General features: G+C 44.9%; 1 protein-coding gene across 2 annotated transcripts in view; it reads right to left on the reverse strand.

Moving 5' to 3' along the window:
• The window catches only part of TRAF5 (TNF receptor associated factor 5), a 56228-nt gene that overhangs the window by 32586 nt on the left and 14373 nt on the right, over window positions 1-9269 (reverse strand). The window contains exons 2-3 of one of the 2 annotated variants that reach the window (XM_007115702.4): window positions 8783-8898; window positions 7883-8028 (exon numbers count right to left, since the gene is read on the reverse strand). The exons of the other annotated variant lie outside the window; for it this stretch is intronic. The gene's annotated coding sequence lies outside the window, so the exon portion shown is untranslated. The remainder of the gene's footprint in view (window positions 1-7882; window positions 8029-8782; window positions 8899-9269) is intronic. 2 annotated transcript variants of the gene reach the window in all.

Consider the following 9269-nt stretch of genomic DNA (forward strand, 5'->3'; position numbering starts at 1 on the left):
CTACAGCCAGCATTGTTCTCAATGGTGAAAAACTGAAAGCATTTCCACTAAGATCAGGAACAAGACAAGGTTGCCCACTCTCACCACTCTTATTCAACATAGTTTTGGAAGTTCTAGCCACAGCAATCAGAGAAGAAAAAGAAATAAAAGGAATCCAAATAGGAAAAGAAGAAGTAAAGCTGTCACTGTTTGCAGATGACATGATACTATACATAGAGAATCCTAAGGAGGCTACCAGGAAACTACTAGAGCTAATCAATGAATTTGGTAAAGTAGCAGGATACAAAATTAATGCACAGAAATCTCTGGCATTCTTATACACTAATGATGAAAAATCTGAGCGTGAAATTAAGAAAACACTCCCATTTACCATTGCAACAAAAAGAATAAAATATCTAGGAATAAACCTACCTAAGGAGACAAAAGACCTGTATGCAGAAAATTATAAGACACTGATGAAAGAAATTAAAGATGATACAAATAGGTGGAGAGATATACCATGTTCTTGGATTGGAAGAATCAACATTGTGAAAATGACTCTACTACCCAAAGCAATCTACAGATTCAATGCAATCCCTATCAAATGACCACTGGCATTTTTTTCAGAACTAGAACCAAAAATTTCACAATTTGTATGGAAACACAAAAGACCCCGAATAGCCAAAGCAATCTTGAGAACGAAAAATGGAGCTGGAGGAATCAGGCTCCCTGACCTCAGACTATACTACAAGGCTACGGGAATCATGACAGTATGGTACTGGCACAAAAACAGAAATATAGATCAATGGAACAGGATAGAAAGCCCAGAGATAAACCCACACACATACGGTCTCATTGTCTTTGATAAAGGAGGGAAGGATATACAGTGGAGAAAAGACAGCCTCTTCAATAAGTGGTGCTGGGAATACTGGACAGGTACATGTAAAAGTATGAAATTAGAACACTCCCTAACACCATACACAAAAATAAACTCAAAATGGGTTAAAGACCTACATGTAAGGCCAGACACTATCAAACTCTTAGAGGAAAACATAGGCAGAACACTCTATGACATAAATCACAGCAAGATCCTTTTTGACCCACCTCCTAGAGAAATGGAAATACAAACAAAAATAGACAAATGGGACCTAATGAAACTTAAAAACTTTAGCACAGCAAAGGAAACCATAAACAAGACGAAAAGACAACCCTCAGAATGGGAGAAAATATTTGCAAAGGAAGCAACTGACAAAGGATTAATCTCCAAAGTTTACAAGCAGCTCATGCAGCTCAATATCAAAACAACAAACAACCCGATCCAAAAATGGGCAGAAGATCTAAATAGACATTTCTCCAAAGAAGATATACAGATTGCCAACAAACACATGAAAGGATGCTCAACGTCACGAATCATTAGAGAAATGCAAATCAAAACTACAATAAGGTATCACCTCACACCAGTCAGAATGGCCATCATCAAAAACTCTACAAACAATAAATGCTGGAGAGGGTGTGGAGAAAAGGGAACCCTCTTGGCACTGTTGGTGGGAATGGAAATTGATACAGACACTATGGAGAATAGTAAGGAGGTTCCTTAAAAATCTAAAAACAGAATGACCATATATCCCAGCAATCCCACTACTGGGCATATACCCGGAGAAAACCATAATTCAAAAAGAGACATGCACCTCAATGTTCATTGCACCACTATTTACAATAGCCAGGACGTGGAAGCAACCTAAGTGTCCATCGACAGATGAATGGATAAAGAAGATGTGGCATACACACAACGGAATCTTACTCAGCCATAAAAAGAAACGAAATTGAGTTATTTGTAGTGATGTGGTTGGACCTAGAGTCCGTCATACAGAGTGAAGTAAGTCAGAAAGAGAAAAACAAATACCGTATGCTAACACATATTTATGGAATCTAAAAACAAACAAACAACAGAAAAAAACAGTTCTGGAGAACCTAGGGGCAGGACAGGAAAAAAGACGCAGACGTAGACAATGGACTTGACGACACGGGCATGGGGAAGGGTAAGCTGGGACGAAGTGAGAGAGTAGCATTGACATATATACACTACCAAATGTAAAATAGATAGCTAGTGGGAAGCAGCTGCATAGCACAGGGAGATCAGCTCGGTGCTTTCCGACCACTTAGAGGGGTGGGATAAGGAGGGTGGGAGGGAGCCGCAAGAGGGAGGGGATACGGGGATATACATATGCATATGGCTGATTCACTTTGTTATACAGCAGAAACTAACACAACATTGTGAAGCAATTATACTCCAATAAAAATGTTAAAAAAAAAATTTGAGGACTCCCAAAGAGTTTTTGATTATGTCGGTTATATTTATTAATATTTACCATATTTGAGAGTAAAATTGAGGAATTAAAGAAAATATTTATTTATTAATTCACTTTAAGATAATAATGAGACAATTATATGTTAACATAAATAATATTTGTATGAAAAATAATCATTTTCCAAAAGAAAAAAGATTAGTGAGAAGAGTGGCTTTTTTTTTTTTTTTACATTTTTGCACATCTCTGTTTGGGCTTAAGAGAAGATAGCTGGATTCTCTTATCTACCCTGCATTCAGTCTGTTGCATTATCACATGTCATGTAGCTTCTGGAAAACACCACTGTATACTCATTAAAGGAGAGTAAAGATGGAAAACGACATCTTAGTATTATTATGCAGAGAGTTTTGCCCATGCAGATCCCCTGAAGGGTCTCAGGGAGCCCCAGGCAGTGGTGTGGTAGTAAATGCTTAACAGTCTGCTCTCCTTGGGGAAAAATTCCAAGTCAAAGTTGTCAATTCTGTGCCTGAACATACCTGAAAGATGCAAGAGCCGATTAGCTGTAGGAAACCCAGGTCCCAGTAAGAGCTGCTCCAGCACCCCGGGTCCCCTGAAGCCCACTTTTGGGACCATTGGTCTATCAGGCTGCCCGGTGGCCTGCTCCTTGTCAGTCTTTGTACTGGCAGGCCCAGCATGTGACCCTCACAGATAGTCTCCTTGCTCCTGCTGGATGCCCAGTGGAGGACAGGACACCCCGGCCACACTCTCCCTACCACTGTGTGTCTTACCCGGCCCTGCTCAGCAGGCCTAAGTCATCCGCTGACCTTGTTCACTCTCCAGTGTTGTCTTGTCCAACATTTGTTTTTTATGGAATCGAGTTTTTATCTCATTAGATACAAAAAAATAAGCACTTGTGTTTTGCTCTACAATATGGACTTGAGAGGTTTCAGGGCAATGTTCTTAGACAGAAACCGAGCAGTGAAGTCTCCCAGGGCAGGGTCTGTCTCCATCCTCTGAAGCTCCTTCAGGCCTGTGACTCAGCTCCAAAAATGGAATCAATGCACTGTGCTGGCTGACATTAGAGAGCCCCACTATTAGAACTATAAAGGTTGACATTTCTTTGTCTAACAAATATATTTCTCTAACCAATTCAACATTTTCAGCTGGTACTCTGTCATTCCCAGGCTGCTATTTAGTGGAAATAAGAGCTCCATTTTATTAAAATCTTTCCCCTCTGGGTATAATAGCTTATGTAACAGGAACAGCAAAAGATTTCGGTTCTTATAAATAAGAAAAAAAATCATCAAAATTACTATTAGAGCGTGTATATCTCCTTACTGCAGTAAACAGTGTCTATTCCTGCCATTGATGGAATTATAATGGTCCTCCTGTTGAAGAGTTATTAACTCAAACCAAGAAAGACAAGAGAAAATCATATCCCATCTGCTACCTAAGAACTCTTATTGAGTTTCTTTTAAATGCCATTTTTAAGCTTCATAAATTGATGCATCTTTTCCCTGAGAATTTTCTAGAAATTCCAAAGAAAGGCTAGGATGTCACGATTTAAAATATTCCCTCCCTCCCTCCCTTCCTCCCTTCCCTCCTTCCTTCCTTCCTTCCCTCTTTTCTTCCTTTTTTTGAGAAGCTTTGTCATGTACTTTAATATCTGGCATATCTAGGCCCTCAACCCGAGCCCACTGTTCCTCTTTACTTAGATATTTCTTCTGACTCATTTTTGGGGAACACATAATACATAATCTAACATTCTGAAGCAGCATGAGTTTGGCTTTTCGTTACAATAAAAAGGACACATATCTAGCAGAATTCACTCTCAGGTTTAACACAAAAAACAGGAAGGTCCTTGTCTGTCTGTCCACACTACTTCCACAGTCCCCCAGCATCTTGTATAGATTAATGAAGGTTTGGAAAACTCAGGAATGCTTTTATGTATTATATTTTACTTCACAGCACATAAGCTCAGGAACTGTCTTCAGGGTTTTCAGGTTCTGATTCTTGAAAGTTCAAGATCAAATCCCAGAGTGAAAAGGGTACAGGGCCAGAGACCTGGGCTCAGCTCCTGCTCTGCCAGCTGTGACCCCGTGGGAAGACACTCCCACAGATCCCTTGTTTGTACATCCCTGCACACACTCAGCATGTACTTGTCCTGGGTTGGGTCCTGAGAATGCGGAGACCTGTGACAACACATCTGCCCTTGAGGGTCTCCAAGTGGAACAGAGGAAATCAGACCCGGGAATGATATATGGCAATACCCTCGTGGCTATTCCCCCCAAGAGAGATTTAAACAAGCTGCTGGAGCCCAGATGAGGGGTAGCTAATGCTTTCTGAGGTGTCTGTGCTGATTCCAGAGAGAAGAAAACATCTCCACTGGTCTTGAAGAAGGGGGAAGCATTTTCTAAATGAAGGAGATAAAACAATTTCCCAGAGGGTATCACAAAGTTCAGGAACAGTTAATGATTAACTGTAGCTGAAGTGGAATTAGGGGAACACGCCAGTCATCCACCTGTTTGCTCTCAGATCCATCCTCTGCTCTGCCTCTGCCCTGGTCTGCATCGTCAAGGGGGTTGGCCCCCCCAAAACTGTGTTTCCAGGGTCCCCTGGCTTCTGGCTCTGTTTGGGCTTAAGAGAAGATAGCTGGATTCTCTTATCTACCCTGCATTCAGTCTGTTGCATTATCACATGTCATGTAGCTTCTGGAAAACACCACTGTATACTCATTAAAGGAGAGTAAAGATGGAAAACAACATCTTAGTATTATTATGCAGACAGTTTTGCCCATGCAGATCCCCTGAAAGGGTCTCAGGGAGCCCCAGGCAGTGGTGTGGTGGTAAATGCTTAACAGTCTGCTCTCCTTGGGGAAAACAGTCTGCTCTTCCATTCAGCCAATGAGAGACACTGGCAGGAGACTGCAGGGTAGGAGGAAGGGAGTAGTAGACCATTTCTCCTTCATCCCTCAGTGTTAGGCAGCATCTCAACAGTGACTGGGCTCCTCCAGGGCTTTAATGCCCACCAATGGCCCCTCTCTGTGTGAACTAGCTCCACCAGGCAGGTCCCCGGCTCCCAAGCTCTGGAAACACCATCTCCTCTCTTCGTCCCTTCCGCTCTAGAGGGGGTGGGCAGCTTCCCGCTATGAGTCATCTTGGAGTTGCCTCACTCCGAGGGTCCAGTTTGGCTTCCCCGTTTTGCCATCCCCTGTGCAACTAAATTCCCAGCTGGGAACACCTAGAAAGGTCTCTGTGAGATGTGTGTGTGGAAGGAGGGGAAGAGCACATTGTGAAGAGCCCTGAGTGTATGCTGGTCAGGAAGTCCAGTTTTCACTCCATGGTTTTCATCTCTTTAGGGATGACAGACAGGCCCAGGCGGGGAGTTGAGGGGAAGAAGCTACTAAAACAGACCAAAGGAGGATGACAACGGCCTGATCTAAGGCAGGGGCAAAGAGAAGCTATGTTTGTGAGGCATTCTTGAGAGAAAATGCATAGATTCAGAAATGGGTTTGACGGAAGGGCCGAGTGAGAGGACATGGAGGATGACTCCCAGGTTCCAGTTTGGAGGGCTGAGTAAATGATGGCACCAATGGGTGAGGATGAAGGAGAGAAGAAAGTGAAGGATGCTGGCAGGAGACATATCCAGGTTGGGGTGCCTTAGGGACAGTCTTAGAGTAATGGGGGTGACTCAAACCAGCTGATATCTAACATCTCTTCCAGAATAAATTATATGATTCTGAGGAATGGCCACATTTTCTTTGTGGTATCAATAATTGTTTTAACACTGCCCAAGGCACTAATTTTTTTTATTTATTTATTTTTTTACTTAGCAAGTAATTTGGTTGTCATTTTAGTGATGACATTTGACATAACAGATTTAGATCTATGTCAAGAACGTAAGGTCTGGAGAGATAAGACATCCCAGAGAGCCAGCAGTGCATGAACTCCTGGAAGCTAGTACTGGGGTCTGCTGTCTGGTCCTTCCCCATCACACCCACTGCTACAGCACAGCCCCGTGTTTCTCCCTATTTGGGATTTAATCAGTGCTGCTTCCCCCAAAGTAACTCCCATTCAGCCTGTGTGACCTTCCACCCACTACTAGGTCTGAGATCCCTACTGCTAATGACTGGATTTGACAGCAGTTCTTAGGGTCCAGGGGTTGTTGTTAAATGTACCTCGGTGCCTGGATGGGGGAGTCTGAGGACTGTGGGAGAGGCCTGCAGCCCTTCCAGAGGCCCCTTTGTAAGAAAGAGTACTGACAGTCAAGAGAGATTCCTTCCTTTGGGAGGTGAGACATACAGGGCCTGGGTGATAAGATGGGGGCACAAAGGCTGGCCAGGTGCCCCAGGGTGGTCCTTGAGCCAAGGGCAACAGATGGGTAACAACACACCAGCCTATGAAGCTGCCAGTTATCGGATGGGCTGCCAGAAGGCAAATAGCCCATTTCTCAGTTCTGCTCAGGCCTCGCCAGGACCTTAAGAAGCCGACTCCCCGAGGCTCACATTTGGCAACAGGGGACAGGTGCAAATATGTTATTCCCCAAACCCACCCGAGACCCAGTGACAGGTCCTGGGCTTAAATTAAAGGAGGGGAGATGGTGGTTAGTGATGAGGAAAAGTTAAAATGTGAAATCCCAAGATGCGGTGACTCAGGGAGATGCCCGAACCTGTGCCCTGGGCGGTGATCTAACAGAGAACAGCCTTGGCTTGTATGGCCAGATGCCCACCTGTTGAAGGACAGGAAGTTCCCTTTATCAGAGTCACATCTGGTCCTTGAATTCTGAGATGCTGCTCTTCCAGGAAGAATGGTTACTACCAGAAAAATGAAAAACAAAACAACAACAAAAAAAAAAAAAGAAAAAAAAGAAGAAGAGGAGGAGGAGGAGGAGGCAGCAAAAGAGGAAGAAGAAAAAGAAAAGCCTTTTTTTTTTGTGGTACGCGGGCCTCTCACTGTTGTGGCCTCTCCCGCTGCAGAGCACAGGCTCCGGACGCGCACGCTCAGTGGCCATGGCTCACGGGCCCAGCCGCTCCGCGGCATGTGGGATCCTCCCGGACCGGGGCACGAACCCGTGTCCCCTGCATCGGCAGGCGGATTCTCAATCACTGCGCCACCAGGGAAGCCCAGAAAAGCCCTTTATATAGCATGTTGCCTCCACTGGCACAGAGAACGGAGATGGGCCCGAAGTTGTTACCAAAGCCTCTGTCTGCAACGGCCCAGAAAGCTCCTGAAGGTGAAACCCCTCAAGACAACTGCTGGCCTCTCTGCTCTCACTCATCCTTCTCTTCCTCTCCGCGGTTCCCACAGCCTAACACAACAACACAACCACTGTGCGACCTCCAGGACAGACTGGTTTTATTTCCATCAACCTTTAACCATGCAGGTGAGACAAAGAGGAAGGGCCTTGGAAAAACGCAGGTGTAACGAGGTCATTTTGCATCAGGTCTAACGTGACGGGGAGACCATGCAGGGAGCAGGTGATCCCACCACAGCCAGATGACATGGGACAACAGCCCCCCAAACCCAACTGTCCCATCCACACGATGGCTGGCTTTGGTGTCGCAGAGGCAGAAGGAGGGTGTCTTTTCTTTTCCTTACACTTTTGCAGAAGAGCGTTTTCTTGGACATGGGATGGAGAATGATGTGGGTATGGTTTTAATTCCTTTGAAGGGAAGTGTGATTTCTCTCCAAGTTGTCAGGAGACCTCTGGTTCCTCATTTTCCTGGGAGTGTAGCAAAGCACTGCTGGTGGAGAGAAGATGGGGGGTCAGGGGCTGAAGGGCATTCCTGAGGCCCTCCTGACTCTGTGGCCGCTGCTGCTTTAACATCAGTCTCACTCAGGGAAGCCTTGAAGGGAACTCTCTCTCCTGCTTAGAACCATCCAGAGTCCACCTGGCTCCAGGTGATGCTGCAGAAGACCTCCGAGATTTGCTCTCAGAAGTTAGAGCAAGAGGGAAATAATAAAGACTGCTGATCTTCCCATGCAAGAGCTTCCTCTATAAGAAGCTCTGACTCAAGTCAGAGCTTTGATCCTCCACCTCCACTCCACGCCCATCACAGTCCCCACTGCCGTCCGGGTTTGGCTCAGCAAGCTGCTCGAGGGTGGGGCTGTCCTCATGAGCCTTCAGACCTTCAGAGCCAGCCGAGGCCCGGCACAGAGCACTCCATCAACATTTGGTACAGAAGAAAGGAAATCTGGGATGAATGTAAGGCCTCAATGGCAAAGGGCTATTGTAAGGAGGGCCATGAAGACAACCTAGGACAAATCGGAATGAGGCAGATGGACGGCAAGGGGGCGATATGAAAAGATGTGAATGGAACCTAAGGGCTGGAATTGGATATGGGTCGCGATTACACTTACTGAGGCGACATCCAGGCTCACAGCCAGCGAGTCTCATCTGTCTCATTGTCTCATTTTCATCCTGACAGCAACCCTATCATGTACACATTATTATTATCATCATCCCCAGTTTCTGAATGAAACATCACCCAAGTTCACCTGTACTCTGCCCTTGAACAAGCTGGAGGCCCAAATCATCTGGGTGCTGGGGTAGGAGGTGAGGCCCCATGAAGGTAGTTTGGAAAAGCACAGTTATATTCATTTGATGATCTAAACTGTAACAACATAATCAGATTTGACAATTAGTCTCTCCTAAACTGTTGCCCGCTGGCCCTTTACGTGGCATTTGACACTTCCTTTCCACTACTGGGCATATACCCTGAGAAAACCATAATTCAAAAAGAGTCATGTACCAAAATGTTCACTGCAGCTCTATTTACAAGAGCCAGGACATGGAAGCAAACTAAGTGTCCATCACTGGATGAATGGATAAAGAAGATGTGGCACATATATACAATGGAATATTACTCAGCCATAAAAAGAAACGAAATTGAGTTATTTGTAGTGAGGTGGATGGACCTAGAGTCTGTCATACAGAGTGAAGTAAGTCAGAAAGAGAAAAACAAATACCATATGCTAACACATA

The sequence above is a fragment of the Physeter macrocephalus genome, chromosome 4, assembly GCF_002837175.3.
Source record: "Physeter macrocephalus isolate SW-GA chromosome 4, ASM283717v5, whole genome shotgun sequence".
Taxonomy (NCBI): Eukaryota; Metazoa; Chordata; class Mammalia; order Artiodactyla; family Physeteridae; genus Physeter; species Physeter macrocephalus.